Raw genomic sequence first — 16,789 nt, 5'->3', positions numbered from 1 at the left:
TGATAACATTGAATAGCTGGTTCTGGTGTATTCAATTAGGGTTGGAGCTAAACTCTGCAGAAAAGTGTCTCTCAAGGAGCAGGATTAAACACCTACTGACAGTCATATCCCATAGGCATGTGTAGATCTACTTCACATACTGTTCTCCAACACCGTGTTCAGCATTTAGATTCATGTTAGTATATGACTGCTGCTCATACAGCATTTGTTATAAATCATGCAGTTGGCTTTGCAGAGGGATTCTGATGGAAGCTCATACATAATCTTGATTCGCTTGTCTACAGCTCTCCAGGGTTTTGCAACAAGACTCTCGTACCAGGATTTGGAAGTATAACCATCTAAATATTAAGAATTGTGACTTGAATAAACTTGTTGTTCATTGAGGGATTTATGTGGTAAATCCCTGAATGCGTAACAACTGAGTGTCCTTGTAGCTCATTCTGGAGAAATGCAACAGTTGAATCTTAACAAGCTCTTGCCATTTCATCTCTCTTGACAACGAGAAATGCCACTTGGGAATTTAAGGCATAATTTATTAATGGTGGAAATAATAAATAACTGAAAATGATCTGTTTTTCCACAAAGGCACATGTACATACATGAAACCAACCTTTACACTACTGACTGAAACATTTAATACATTTGGGCTCAATTTGTATACTTTAAAATTGAATGCTTAAAATTTAAAATCTTTCATTTGTCACTTTACAATACCAGATCATGAATTGGCCTAAAATCTATTGTGCTATTTACATGTGTTTTCTATGCTCAAACGTGAATCAAACAACATCAAACATAAATATATCAAACAAAGACATATTTTGTAAAGTAAAAGTATGATGTGTTTTGTGGAACAGCAGTCATCTTAGGGTTTCTTTCAGGCTTTTGATCTAAAGAACACAAGACTGCAAGAAACACTGAAAGCACTACAACTGCAAATTTGACCTGCAGATGTTCTCCTCTTGAATGCCATATGATTGTGGTCAGCAGAGTGTTAAACAGACTATAATATAATTCAGGCTAATGTCATTAACTAAAACTGGTGACCGTTTACTATTTCCATTTCATTTAACATTAGTTGCATTTTGTATTATGAACTGACAATGATTATTATATTATTAATTAATTAATTTATGTTAAGGATAATTTGTAAATGTACTGTTGTTATTTATGTTTATACCATGGTCTGTCTGAATACTCAATTCTGATTGGATGGAAGGTGTGCTATAAATGTTTAATGCACAGGTAGTTCCAAGTCAGTTTACCCACCGTGCTATATTAATCCTGTTTTCATTTAAACATGTGCGCACGTCATTTTGCTCCCTTTCTAAATTCTCTCTAGAAGAGGTAATTCATTCATTCAGATAAATGTAATCTTATCGCATTACTTTATCCCTGTGTCTGATTTAAAGTGGTCGAAATGCTCTAATGAGTCAGAACTTGCCTAAATAACCGTATTGTTTGTTCTTCCGGTCAAATTTTGCGCCAGAAACATCAATTACAAGTAGTCAGTGCTGGCACATGAAAACGGTATAAGCGGGATAATCCACGGTTAGCTGTGCATTAAACTATTTGAATGCACACTTCGTTAGGCAGTTCTTTGCCTCCATGTTGTGCATTAATGTATACAAATTGAAAAGTTAAGTATATTATAGCATAACAAAAATGATTGCATAATATTATAGCATAAAAACAAAGTTAAGTATATTATAGCATAGTTTGATTACCATTTACATAAGTTAATAAATGCTGTTCTTGTATTGGTCATTGTTAGTTCAGGATACCTAACATACTAACTGATGTTAACAAATTGAATCTTAAAGTAAAGATGGTAGTTTTGCAATAAAATTAGGAGTTGCTATAAAAAAGTAATGAATTACAGTTGTTAAATGTACGGTATAGAAATGATTAGAAGGCTGCACTGTTATTGTCACATGGTAAATGTATTTAAAGCAGTACCCTAGAGTTTGCATTAAAAATATAGATGACTAAATTTACTAAATACGGATTTTAAATTTGTATGTGATGCATAACAGATACTCTTTTAACTAGTAGAAGCTTTTATCTATTCATTAGATTTAATAGTTTATAGCCTTGTTTATGGAAAAAGAGTGAACTCTTCACATACCTGAAATGTTTCAGACAGCTGTCTAGAAGACAGACGGCATCAGAGAGAGAAATTATCTCTTCCAAACTCTTTTAAACAGTTTATACTGTCAAAGTGGAACCATACCTTCTATCTAAAATAGATAATGGTATATTGTAATTGATAACCCTTAATTTTTGAAAAACAAATCAGTGTTAGAAGTAATTTGATACCTTAAAAGGTTATATTACTTTATACTATGGTCTGTCTGAACACAATTCTAAATGGCTAAAACTTGTCAATCTATATTAATGCGTTGTTTTCACCAAAGCGCACAGACATTTACGTCAGTTAGAAATTGCGCTGTGTACACACACACACAAAATTAAACACAGAAACGTATCAATGTTGCAGAGTGGTGATTAGATGCATAGCTAATTTGCTAGCCGTGGATTTTCCCTTATCCATGAGTAACATGGCATTCAAAATTACAGAGGAGAAACATCTTGTTCTTGGGAAACTAAGGGTTGTTTTTAAGTGCTCAATTTATATTAGTGCATGGTGTGTTTATTGCCCTATTGGAAATGCTTTTGAGATAATGATGAAATGTGCATTTAGCAGCCACACAAATAGGATTTTTATTATGGCAGTGTAAGCAATGTTTCACTAATAGTGGTAGTGGCACTGAAGCCCGAGGCAGCATTAATTCTGATGACAGCTATAGTTTCAGATTTACCCAATTCAATGCAGAAGGGAAGGTTTAAAATAAATGGGTTTTATTAAATAGGCCAAGTTAGGAGAAGATCGAGGGTTTTGGGTTTTATTTTAAAAATCTATTTAAACAATAATAAATAAATAAAAACATATTTAAAGCTGCTTTTTCCCATATTGCTAAATCTGGAAAGGTCAGCTAATAAGTTTTATGTTGAGCTAGTTTGCGCCTCCTCATCAATGATGAGGTCTTGTGTCCTAACACTTGCATTTTGTTATTTCAAAAAATGCTAAACTGGATGTTTTATCTGATTCCTCACTAATTAATTATTTTAATTAATTTCTTGAGACCCGAAATCAGATTATACTTTACTTTTCTGGAGAAAATCGAGGAAACTATTCTCTGGACGCTTGAACAGACCATCATATCCTTACCTTAAAAGTTGTCAAAAGAGCACCGCTTCATTGTGATTAAAATGTCTGCTATTCCTTCAAGATCTCTTGGACTGAAACTGAAACCAAAAGACCATGTATGGCGAAGAGAAGACAAAGACAAGCTTACAAGGAACAAACATGAAATCATTGCCTTATTGCTGGAACTGTCCTCCACATCCCAGCAGATTTAAAAAAACAACAACAACGGCAACAAAAGGAATTGCTTTGGCATGTCCTCTGAACATTTTTCAAACATTTATGTTGAGATGAATCGCCTCAAATTCTGCTTGAATCTCAATGCCCTGGAATCAGATTCACAATTATGACCTGCACACAATTCTATCCTCATCCAAATATATATATATATTTTTTAATTTTCCTATTAGATGTTTCCAAACAAACTTACTTTTGTCTCAGTTTCTTGTTTCGGTTGTTCATGTCTTACTGAAAAGATATCCACACTTTTTAACTATGTTTGATGGATGGACACACTTCATAAATCTTCTCTTATTGATATCTTAGTTCTTTCTTAACTCGGATGTCTTCAATAATTCTGTCTTTATCAAACATGTCTACCAAGTTCAGAAGACCCAAGTCCTTTGAAGAAGAAAAAAAGTGCTTTGTCACATTTCTTTCTTTCTTTTCTCTTTCTGTGATGTGATACTGAAATGCTTGCACTCCCATCTCTTGGCTCTTGAGCCTCATGGGTCTCATGTTGGTTTAAATTAACTTTGTTCAGCTTCTTGGGATGTGCATGACTTCTAGTGCACATTTTGTCAATGATCTTTCTTTATTGCCTTGTTTTATTTAAATTCTGCATATGAGGTTTTTCATATAAAATGTCCAGTTTAAATTACAGAGTTTGGCCTAATATCTTAATAAGTCACTTAATACTCCATGTAAATTTAACTCTGACATGCCGAGCCTTCAAGCTCATGTGGACAGCATGAGTTTACAATTCTTTATCACTTCCTGTCCCTTCTTTAAAGGAAATCATATGGGGAAACAGACAATTGTAATACATAGATGGTCCTTCCGCTGAGACTATTATTTTTTGGATATATAAATGTTATAATTTATTATAAATATTTTTTTTTTCCTCAAGTCTTCCAAAGCCCTCGATCCAAAAGTCTGACAGGAGAAATTGTGGTTCAGGTAGTATAATAGTAAAGCAGAGCAGGGCAAAGCACAGGCTTCAATATCAGAGGGTTTGCATTACTAGACCTTAACAGTATTAACAGCATTATTACTATTTTGTTTTAACCTGTCTGCATCTTTTATTCTGAGACTTTATTCATAGAGAGAAACTGTTTGTATTTACAATGTCACCTGCAGAATTGACCCTATATGATATGATTACCTTATAATAAAACATGTTCTTTTTTGAATCATCTGTCACCTTTGTCCTTATGAGAGTGGCATGATGACAAAAGAAATGGAGATTGCATTTTGTTAACTGTTACGGCAAAATTCTAGAGAACGTCTACACATCTCAATGTTTTGCAGCTATTGAATTCGAAATGACTTGACTTTTTCAAGTAATCCTAGAAAAGGGGGAGAGCATTCCAAATAGACACTGCTGACTCACTCCAAGTTCCCTCAACGAAACTACACTGTTGTGGCATTAGGAGTGTTCTCACTATCGCTCCCTTCAGTATCAACACACTGGCAAACTGTTGAGGTATTTCATGCGGTGATTGGTTTTACTGATAGGACATTTTGTACCTAGAACTTTCAAAAGACAAAGTTTTTTTGGTTGTTTTTTTTTTTATTCATTTTTTTAGTATAGTTTATTTATTTATTTTTTTGACCTGCATGCTTTGCTTAATTGTGCCCTTAAATCAATGCAGTTACTGTATATTTATTTCCTTATTTATTTTAAAGACTAACCATAGGACGTATATAGGACAGGTCTAATCAGTCCCTTAGTCTCGTCCAGAGTAAGCATGGTCTGATGCTCAGGTGATAGGGCTATGGAAGAGAATTTATGAAGTTGAAATAGAGAGTAGCAAAGCATATCAGGAATGAAGAAATAAAATGAATGCTTCTGTTTCATTACTGAAATAAAACTGTCATTCATTCACCAAAGGGATATTGTCATTTGTCAAAGTGATGCAGTTATTCACACTTTATTGAACAAAGAAATGACCAGGAAACAGTGGCAAACCTGGCAGGTCTAATGTGTATATAAAAACCTATTTGACTTTATGCAAGAACATTAAAAATTAAAGGAATTTTTTGCCCAAGAATGAAAATTGTCATCACTCTTATGTCATTCCAAACCTATTTGATTATTGTTAATCTTCAAAATGTAAATAAAGACTAAATGATTTATGTCCCTCCATTGAACGTTTATTGCACCAACAATTCAAAAGGTTCTAAAGAAATCATAAAAGTAATCTATATGGAATAGAAGACTTCTGGAAAGACATGATCACTTTATACAATGAACAGATTTAAGCCTTTTCACATATAACAAATTTACAATACACATACATGGTAGACCACATCAAATATGGTAAACAGAAGCTTGGCTGAACTTGTTTGACACGTGACACTTGTTGATTCTTATGTGTCAAGCAAGCACATTTGAGCTCTCGTTTGCCATACCACTTGATAAGCTCTGTTGGTTTGCTGAGCATCAAAGTTTTGGTGTCATGGACTTTCAATGGAGAGACTGAAATCTGTCAGGTTTAATTCATTTCTGCATTTTGTGTTTCAAAGATAATGAAAGGTTTGTGTTGACATGAGGGTGTGTAAATGATGAAAGAACTTAAATTTCTGAGTAAACCAACCAAATTGTTTTAATTAAAATGATTAAATATGCATTCAAATCAACTGAATCAACATGCTGTGCAGGACCAATAAGTACAAACTCTACAACCTATCATAGAAAATTCCTTAGATAAAGGTTCAAGTGTGGGTATCTGCAGGTTGGAGTAATGGGCATGTCGAAAAGTTACAATTGGTCGCTGAAGCTGCTTATTAGGGTGTGGGGTAGGGTTAGGGGTTAGTTTCATTTTGTAGCATTGCTTAGCTTTCAGTATGCCCATTACAACCTGCAGCTACCTTCAGTCTTTAAAAGTTTGCCAGCATAAATCAGTATGTCAAGGTAATGCTGCTCATTACCACCGCTTTGTGTCTTATTTTTAAAGGATTAGTTCACCCAAAAATGAAAATCTGTCATTAATTCCTCACCCTCAGGTCATTCCAAACCCGGAAGACCTTCGTTCATCTTCGGAACACAAATGATATTTTAAGAGAGTTCTGACCCCTTCATAGACAGCAATGTAATTATCACTTTCAATTTTCAGAAAGGTAGTAAAGATATTGTTAAATTAGTCCATGTGACTCCACTGGTTCAGCATAAATTTTATAAAGCGACAATAATTTTTTGTGTGTGCGCAAAAAAACAATTCTTGTTGAATAATAAACATAGTATTCTTGTTGCTTCATGAAATATGGAGTCACATGGACTATGTTAACGATCTCTTTACTACCTTTCTGGGCCTTGAAAGTGGTAATTACATAGCTGTCTATGGAGGGGTCCGATAGTTCTCGGATTTCATCAAAAATATCTTAATTTGTGTTCCAAAGATGAACGAAGGTCTTACGAGTTTGGAACGAAATGAGGGTGAGGAATTAATGACAGAATGTTTGTTTTTGTTTGAACTAACCCTTTAACATCTTTTATGGAAATTACCTGTACACATGACTGGTAGCCAAATTGTAAGAAAAGCACATGAATCTGCAACTATATATATATTTTTTTAAAGGCATTCTATTCATTAATGTAAATGGTTTTCCTTTTAAACAACTGTAAAATATAATGCCTGGCCAGAAAAAAAATAAAAAAAAATTGCTAATTGGATTTAAATAGGCAAATGTTTAAAAGTCTGACTGGATCATTATTGCGGTGATTATGTTTCTGTTATATGTTTGGCGACAGTTCTTCTAACCCTAATTGATGGAGTGTATAGCTTTTCATTTCTTAAACAATCATGTAGGAGGACACAATTTGGCCATATTCAAGGATGACAGCCAAGTTTTCACACATGAATTGGCACCTCTGAGTTCAGACCTTAAATTATTTTTCTGGCCGGGTAGTGTATATCAGTTGGCTATTTTCCCTAATAACCAGTATTATAATAATCCGATAAGCGGACCACTCCAGATATACAATAATATTATGTATTATTTTAAAATATAACATTAATGTGACAGTAATCTGAACACGGCTTTTGGAACAACATAAAGCAAAACATAAATGTGCAGAAAATATTTAATGACTACTACTAGTATTTCCAATGTCGGCTAACAGAAGTGGTATCTTTTAGTTGACTAGTCTCGCACATGCCCACTGAAAATGGTGAGTGTATTTTTGAATCTAATCCAGACATTTCGCAAAACCCCATTTAAAGTACTAAAATTTTATGAAGGCCATCAGAATACATCTGTGGCAATAAATCATCTTGGCTGTATATTAAAGCGAAGTAAATTTAAGCAATTTGTGAAGCAAATTAATTAATTTATTTTTATTACAGCAAATTAATGAACAATCTAGATTAGATTTAGAGTAATCCAAGATTGTTTTATTATTTAAAACATCAAGAATGTTTGACATATCTGCATGTCTATGTAGGAATATAAGCATGTATCTCAGAATTAAAGTCTTGAGAATTTGTACAGTCTTGGTAAATCAGTGCTTCTATAGTTCTATGTTGCTGGTTAAAATAGGGAGAAAAGTAACAATTCTTAAACTTTTCTTAAGGAGAAAAGTTCACCCAAAAATTTTAATTGTCATAATTGTACTCACCTTCAAGTTCTTCCAAATCTGCATGGTTTTCTTTCTTCTGAACACAAAAGACGATATTTTAAAGAATATGGGTAAACAAACAGTTGATGGACCCCATTGGCTTCCATAGTATGGAGAGAAAGTAAGTCAGTATGGCCTATCAAACTGTTTGGTTACCAACATTCTTCAAAATAACTTTTGTGTTCAGCAGAAGAAAGAAATTAATACTAGGATTGGAACAACTTTATGGTAACTGATGACTTTTCTGGGTGAATAATCCCTTTGTATTCACTTGAATCTGATTAGTATAGAGTCAACGTTTCTTGTTAACAGTCACATAATGGGACATTTCTAAACTGAATCTTATATTCAGTACACACAGAATGAGAGAGGATTCTAAAAACTTTGCAGGGTGTGTGTGACCATAGTGTCTTGCAGAGGCAGACAGTTCTAGTGAAGTATTTTTACTTTTTTTAACAATACTTACTTTATCAGTGTTGGTCTTGAAAAACTTTTACTTCACAACATTCCAAAAAAAAAAAAAAAATTACTTTTTACTGCAATACATTCATATTAAAAATAATTTAATACTTAATTACATAAAAAATGTAGTACTGTATACTTTTACTGAAGTAAAAGTAATTAATTTTTTTACTGGAGTGTAAGAAATTACCACATTTTTAATGTAATTATAAGTATTATATGTAAGAAAATTGTCTTACACCTATCATAAATTATAGGTAAATAATTTATGAAATGTAGTCCAGAAGAAAGTATGAGATTATATATTATGCTTTGCAATGTAGTGAAGTAAAAGTTTTCTAAAGAAAAAAAAAACTGATAAAGTATATACTTGAAAAAATGACTTAAGTAGAAAATAAAAATACTTCACCACTGTCCGCCTCCGATGTCTTGATCTAATCAAATTACAGTAAAGTTTGGCCCAAACACTAAAATATTTGTCTCTGTGCAAAAACTAAAGTAAATATACATAACTTGATGTATCGACTTCTAATTTTATTTAGGTTCCATATAAGGAAAACTGTTTCAAATGTCTAGAACTCAATTAGCGGTGAAGAAACTAAATGAAAGTCAATGCAAATTAATAACAGGGTTTCCTGTTCATGTATCTTTTACATTTTACATGAACTGAAATAATCTCTAATTAAAGGTATGGGAAATCTGATGTAACTCTGTCAACATTGTGGACAATATGTAAACCAAATACCAGAACAGTTTTCAGAAAATCTGGTTTTCTAAACTGAACTGGCACTTAGGATTCATCCATCGAATTCCAGGGACATTATGCATGTGCAAGAATATTACGCCCATTTATTTAGTCACATTATATTATCTGTGATTTACAATTATTGAGTTAAATTGATCTAAAACCTTTCACCGCCATAGCAATGGTCACATTGCAACCATCAAAGTAAAACATGCTATTTGAGATTGCCTGATATTTTTAATTAATTATTTGTTTAAGTGATGTTTACTGAAAGGATTTGTAATTATATAGGCAAGGCAATATGAATCATATAAATTCTTATTTGAGGTCATAAAAGCAACAAAAGAACAAACACTAAGGAACAAATTAATCTGAATTGTATTTTATATGGCTTAATGAGATTTGGGTCAATAAACACCAGTGGATAAATGTCAACTATTATACTGTTGTCCATATTATCATTGTGTTTGTGTTGATAAATAATTCAGATTTCTTGCACCTAAGACTAAGAGATTCATTTCCAATTGAGACCTGCCAGGATGGCCACACACCATCAATTACATAACAAGTAATTGTTACAAATGTCTTTTTGACATCAGAACATCTGAGAAGCATTCATATTTTTCTTCAGATTTGGATAGGAATAAATGGGGTGGGTCTGTTCAATGGAAAATGTTTGATTTTTACTTTATTTGCTGAAAATTGTATTTTATTTTTAGATGTATTATTTGAAAATGTTTTATGTGTTGGAATGAATGTGTGTGTATGGACTGTGATCTAGTTAGAGATAATAAAAAAAAAAAACCTTCACTGATTATTATGATGCTTGTTTTATGATGAATTCATGAATGAACAAAAGTTTTTCATAAAGCCACAAGCAAACCCCCCTTACTTTGTGTATGTAACTCAGTGGTAGCGCATACAGGTCATCAATTGAAGTGTATTGATGTATTTAATTGTTACCTGATGATTCTTATAATTTAACGTTGAGCATTATAATATATTTAATATTAAGTTTAGAATTTTTATGAAATACTTTTTGCACAAATTCCACACAAGTTAAGATTCATGAAAATTAGATGTAGGGTTTGGGAGACTGCCAGCATTTTCCTTCAACTGTCCAATCAAAATACCTAAGTTCTTGGCACCTAAGGATCATGTCCTCGCTCACAGTGATTTATTTGTTCTTCAAACATTTTTTTTTCCCCACAGTAGTGTTATTGGTGTCATTTAGCAATGCGTAACAGATCTGGGACTGTTCTGGAGGCAGACCAACGATACACATTTTCATTCCAAATCAATTCAGCTCATCAGATAATTGATAGAGACTTAAAGCAGAGATGCCCTTCATCTGAATAGGCCTAATAACCTACTATACAGTTGGTAAATAACATCACTACTGCCAAGATTCTGAAGTGCACATCTGATGGACACATGTTCCATGAGGTAACGAGAGAAGCAACGTAACTGTTGCTGTAGGTCACAAGACTATAACAACTTTGTGGATGTGTGTCTGGATTTCATTCATACTTTATTCACTGTTGCAAAGTTTGTTCCTCATCAAATATAGTATATCTACTGTGATTTCGGACAATAATGTTCTTATGTGAAGATTACAAATTCTAGCACTGGGGAAAATGCATAGTCAATTTGGATTATGTGTCTCGATTACATCACATTATAGTCTTGCTGTAGTCAATGGCAGCCCTATGACCCATAAGTAGGAAAATTATGAAATCTGATACAATTGTAGAGATGTTCATCAATAGTAAACCAAAGATCAAATTGGGAATCTCTAAGGCCAACTCCATAGTGCCACCACCAGTTTAAAAATTCAGCATTTAAACTGTTATAACTTTTGAACCATTTGTAATAGAGAAATGAAACATGCCCTGCGTCCCAATTCTCATTCTATCAATCCTAAATAGTATTCAAAAATAGAATTAGTATGTCCCAAATCGTATTATGTTGAAAAGAGTATTCCAAAGATTCCCGGATGGTTTACTATTTCCGGTCCGAATTTGAAGTATGGATCGATGGGCACTCTAACGGCTGATATTGTCCACAACCCATTGCGCGAGTTGGACGAGGATTTGATTAGAACTACAAACGCGGATAAAAAGCGTTAAAAAACTACAAACATGACGGATGTGCGAGTTCGACAGTTAAGTAGACGAATTTAGATAAAGGGGTTGAGTGACCAACTATCAATATTTAACCTGACAAAAATATATTTATTCAGTATTGTCCACATTATATTTCACCTGCAGCAGCATTGTGAACTTTTTTAATTACACGTTTGGCCATTAACTTTTAAATGCATCATTATATTTAAACTGCAAACACATGAGGAGAGTCTCTGCATTAAAGACCCACACATGGCAGATCAACGAGCGGCTACATTTCTCTCCGATACGGTAGGAGATTAAACTGAATGTGGAGGATTTGAACTGTGACGAATCTGATGATTGACAGGGCAGATAAACGGTGATGGGATGAACACAGCTAAGCGACAAAGTCCGTTAAAGATGGCGAAGTAGTATGTCCCGAAGCTTGCATACTTTTCTGCTACACACTCAAAAGAATGCTGATTGCATTCAATAACTTACATTAAGGCTCCCCCCATTAAAGTAACAGCCATTTTGAAAAGTACAGTATTCAGTTTTTTTTCTACTCCTTCAAAAAAAGTTCAACTCTTACAAAACTTGGCAGAGAGAATCTTTGGACTGAGCCACACAGAAATAACTGAACATAATTTTTTTGTCCTTATGGGAAAAAAAAAAAGTTATGGTGTCTCAAACTTAACAAGGTCAACCCAAAATTGGTTCTGAGGCTGTATCTTGGCCAAACTTTGATCAATCAAAACGAAAATTTGTACGTTTCATCGGACCCATGATCTGAGGGTCCAAGCCAAGTTGGGAACAGTGCCACCTAGGGATCATGAGATATGAAAAATGGCTATTTTTGAACATAACTTCTGAACCTTTTGTCAGAAAATCATTATTGGTGTCTAACTGTCTATGGATTCCTTGTGTCATGCCAAATACGGGAATATGTTGGGATCAGATAAACCACGTGACTGCCATTTAGAATTTTGTCATAAATTACTATATCTTTTTAAATATTTGACATATCTGCACAAAAATTGGTATGCATGACTGACAACACGTCCTGAACGCCACCTCCTGTTCCAGTGCCACCTACTGTTCAAAAAATATAAGATTATTTGCAAAAACTTTTATAACTTGAAAACGTTATCAAAATTGTGCAATTTTTGTCATTTTATTCCCTGGCTTATGCCATTTCCGACGATATCTCATTTGCCATTTTTCAAACGTGATTGTCTACCATATAAAAACTGGGTTTTTTTTTTTTTCTGCTACTCTTCCTTTTAAATTTTGTCCAAAATCGGCTCAGATGATCTTTGGACCGTGCTGCAAATGACTGAACAGATTTTTGATATTCGCTACCCTTCCTGAGAAATTTATCTCTGAAGTTGGCCATGCCTGTGTTTGTCTTTATGTTAGTTAGCTTAGCATGCTAAATGGTTATTTGCAAAATTTGCCTCCGTTCCAGACATTAAATAGCCTGATGTGGTCATACTCAATTCTAGTCAGAATATGAGTCTGAAACTGCTCCATTGGGCTGTGATTATGGGGCGTGTTTCAACCGAACCAGGAAAGACATCAATTGGATAGCCCAACAACCAATCAGAGCAACGAAACGACACATTGTCAAATGTCAACAGAGAGCAACTGCACTGTGTTGCCAAGTCCCCGTTTTTCCCCCGCGGGTTGTTTTCTATGTCCGCGGGCTGACGCGACTATTATGTGATATATATACCCATGAGTGTGAATTTTAGCAGGCATCCCTGCCAAAATAACACACATTTTACCCCCAAACGTCATTTTTCCCCCGGAGAAGCTATTGTTTAGGGCTAGTAGTTAACGGGTTTTGTTGTAAAAACTTGGCAACCCTGTCTGGACGCGCGCTGAAATCAGGCTGGAATACACGATCTTTGCCGGTGTTGTAAAAAAAAGGTGAATGCATATACAAACAAGCTCTCCGTTTAGGATTCAAAAAGATATAATCCAAGCCCCTTTGATGACGTGCATGATTACGTTACTGTTGATCATCTGTCCGTCATCGTCTAAAGCCCGGCCTGATGATTTCATTGGTCCGAACAGTTTCTTTTCGGTGATAATAACTCCTCTATGGAGCAAGGCCAGACCGAACTGCCCGACCTAAAAAATGTGTGGGTGGGGCTAAGTTCGGCTGGCATCCAGGCTAGACATTAAATACTTTTGAGAATGATTTAAACCTGTTTTTTTAAATATATAATGTTGTTTATTAAATAAGAACATTTTTACTTTGAGTTAATTTCTAATTTAAACTATGGACCTATGGATGTTAATGAACATGTCTTCCCTGTGGTGCAATGAGATGAGCATCAGACACTGGATCGCATGGGTCCCATGGGGGACAGCTTTATAAAGTTGTGTCAATTCGTGGCAAAAGCTGTGGTTCTGCCTTCAAAAACTCAAGCGTTTATAAAATTAAACAAACCATTGTATGAGTGGCATGCTGTTTAAAGCAACAGGCTAAAGCTTTGAAGATTGATTGGTCAGATTCAATGTGTAGCAAGTTAAGTTGAAGTTATGTTGTTTAAGCTTGTGAATTGGGCAATGTTCAAAAGTTTCCTAATAAAATCAAAAGTCCAAAAAAGCCAAAAAGAGCCATAATGGGCTTGGCCCCGCAATTGCTGGTTGCAGCTATAATCTGAATTGCTTTTTGAATTCTGCGACAGTCGGTCACTGTTTGCAGAAACTATAGAAATAAACAAGTAGTCACATTAATTGAATTCTACCTAAATTGTCTGTGACTTCTCCTACATTACTGCATTTTTTCAGTGTAACCTGAATTCAAAACAATTGTTTTAATGAAAAAATCTGAAAATTAGCTGATAGGACACAGATTCATAAATATGCGCAAGTTCGTTTCTTCGCAAAAGCAGTTTATTCAATGCACTTAATTTTTGTTTGACAAAGATGGCCTCATGTCCTTGCAGCATTTTTAAAAGTAATTTATTTTACTAACCTTGGTGGCTCCTCTTAAGTCTCTTTTCCAAGTCCTGAAATGGATGGGTCAAGTAAGGGAGATAAACAAAATGTGTTCTGTTGGTGTGCCTTCAGGAAAAAAGTTGGTAAACATTGATTTATGCCATTCTGCAATGGATTCAGTAATATGTTCTGCAATGTGGAATGTATGGTATGTGTAAATTATCAATTTAAATGTAGTTGGTTACATTTAGTCCTAGCTTTGATGTTGCATAAAATAATATAAATAAAGAGTGCAGCAAAAGCTGGCAGTTACTCAAACCCCATACAGTTACACACATTTGCTTATAAGAGAGAACACAAAAATTAAAGTGACATTTAACAAATCATCAGCATTCAAATTCTTTTGGCTTGTCTGAGGCTAGTCTCTGTGTACTGCGCTGCCAAGAGTGACATTTCTGTATTCTCACTGCATTCAGGATAGAAGTGTTAACAGGAGCTCCAGGGGTAAGTGTGAATGCTGTTATTTTGCCCTTGATTTTGTTCATTCGTGTATTCTGTTTCTTCACTGCAATAGAAAATGACTATTGATGCCAAATGCACACTCTCAATCCATTCTTATTTTCAGATTTTAAATTGGATTGCATCTCACATTATCGTTTAATGCTTTACAATATCAGCGTCCACTGTTTGATCTTCCTCTGGATGAAGCCAGCATGCTTTCCTCTTTAACTTGCTGTTTGGTTGTCCTTGTCTTTGAGAGTTTAAAGAAGAATTTCCTGATCAGTTCTTGTTCGACTTGTCGCATTCAAGCTGTCCTTTTTTAGCCATGAAAATGAAGGTTCACCCATCATAAAAACTCTTGAGGATAAATCTCTCTCTTCTTTTTATTCAGAAAATGGATTGGCGTGACATTTTCTTTCAGCTTTCCAGGCCACTTATTGCAGATTCAAGAAGACATGTTTGTACATCTACGTTATTCTGTCTACAGTAATTGTCTTCTTAATAGCATTAATAAACAATACCATGTTCACTATTTATTTATTTTTAAATAAATCAACTGTCCAGATCATCTGTTGCATTGAAGAGAATTCTTGGAAAAATCTTTTGGCATTGCCAAACTCCTTCTCAATCCCCTTGCCAGTCAATCTTGTGGAAATAACCCCTCCTTTTGAAAGATATTTACTATTACCTACTACTACTATTACATTTATGATTATACTACTATTACATAATTATTTTTAATTATAATCATTTATAATGGTTTTGTATTCTTGTGTATGCTTCAATGGGTTTTCATTTTCTATTGCAGTTGAGACTTCACATTATTAATAAATGTATTTAAATTATATACATTTTCAATGAATTGTCATATTTTTACTCTCATTAAAGAACATAGATGTTAGAAATACAGTGCATCTGGAAAGTATTCATAGTGCTTCACTTTTTCCAGATTTTGTTACAGCGTTATTTCAAAATGGATTAAATTCGTATTTTTTCCTCAATTCTACAAACAATACCCAATGACATTGTGAAAGAAGTCAAATTTGTGACTTTGCAAATTTATTACAAATAAAAAACCGAAAACAATTCACAATTCAGCATTTTTGGAGAAAAAATTGTGATGCTACAAGGTTCAGGTTGGAAGGGGAGACAAGGTGCACAGCCATTTTCATATCTCTCCAGAACTGTTCAATCGGGTTCAAATCTGGGCTCTGGCTGGGCCACTCAAGGACATTAATAGAGTTGTCCCTTAGCCGCCACTTTTTTTTCTTGGCTGTGAGCTTAGGGTTGTTGTCCTGTTGGAAAATGAACCTTCACCCAGTCTGAGGTCCAGAGTGCTCTGCAGCAGTTTTTTGTCAAGGATGTCTCTGTACATTGTTGCATTAATTTTTCCCTCAATCTTGACTAGTTCCTGCCACTGTGTTTTGCACAGCATGATGCTGCCACCATTACTTTAGGGATGGTATTGGCCAGGTGATGAGCTGTTCCTGGTTTCCTCCAGACATGTTGCTTTCCATTTAGGCCAAAGAGTTTAATCTTGTTTTCATTAGACCATAGAATTTAGTTTCTTATGGTCTGAGAGTCCTTCAGGTGCATTCAGGCTGACATGCGCAGTCTGGCCACTCTACCATACAGGCCTGATTGGTGGAGTGCTGCAGAGATGGTTGTTCTTCTGGAAGGTTCTCCTTTCTCCACAGAGAAACGCTGGAGCTCTGTCAAAGTGACCATCGGGTTCTTGGTCACCTCCCTGACTAGGGCCCTTCTCCCATCATTGCTCAGTTTGTTCGGGCGGACAGTTTGAAAAAGAGTCCCAGTGCTTCTAGACTTCTTCCATTTATAATCCTGTCTCGGAAGTCTACATACAACTCCTTGGACTTCATTGCTTGATTTGTGCTCTGACAAGCACTGTTAACTGTGGGACCTTATAAAGACAGGTGTGTGACTTTCCGAATCATGTCCAATCAACTCCAAGT

The 16,789-nt window shown here is 34.7% G+C and overlaps 1 protein-coding gene across 4 annotated transcripts in view; it reads left to right on the top strand.

Annotated features, from left to right (window-relative positions):
• Window positions 1-16,789, top strand: part of ankrd10b (ankyrin repeat domain 10b) — a 39,489-nt gene that overhangs the window by 12,235 nt on the left and 10,465 nt on the right. The gene's annotated exons all lie outside the window — the stretch shown is intronic.

This window comes from Pseudorasbora parva, chromosome 5, assembly GCF_024679245.1.
Source record: "Pseudorasbora parva isolate DD20220531a chromosome 5, ASM2467924v1, whole genome shotgun sequence".
Taxonomy (NCBI): Eukaryota; Metazoa; Chordata; class Actinopteri; order Cypriniformes; family Gobionidae; genus Pseudorasbora; species Pseudorasbora parva.
The sequence above is the reverse complement of the archived record's forward strand: the minus strand, read 5'-3'. Positions and strand labels throughout refer to the sequence as shown.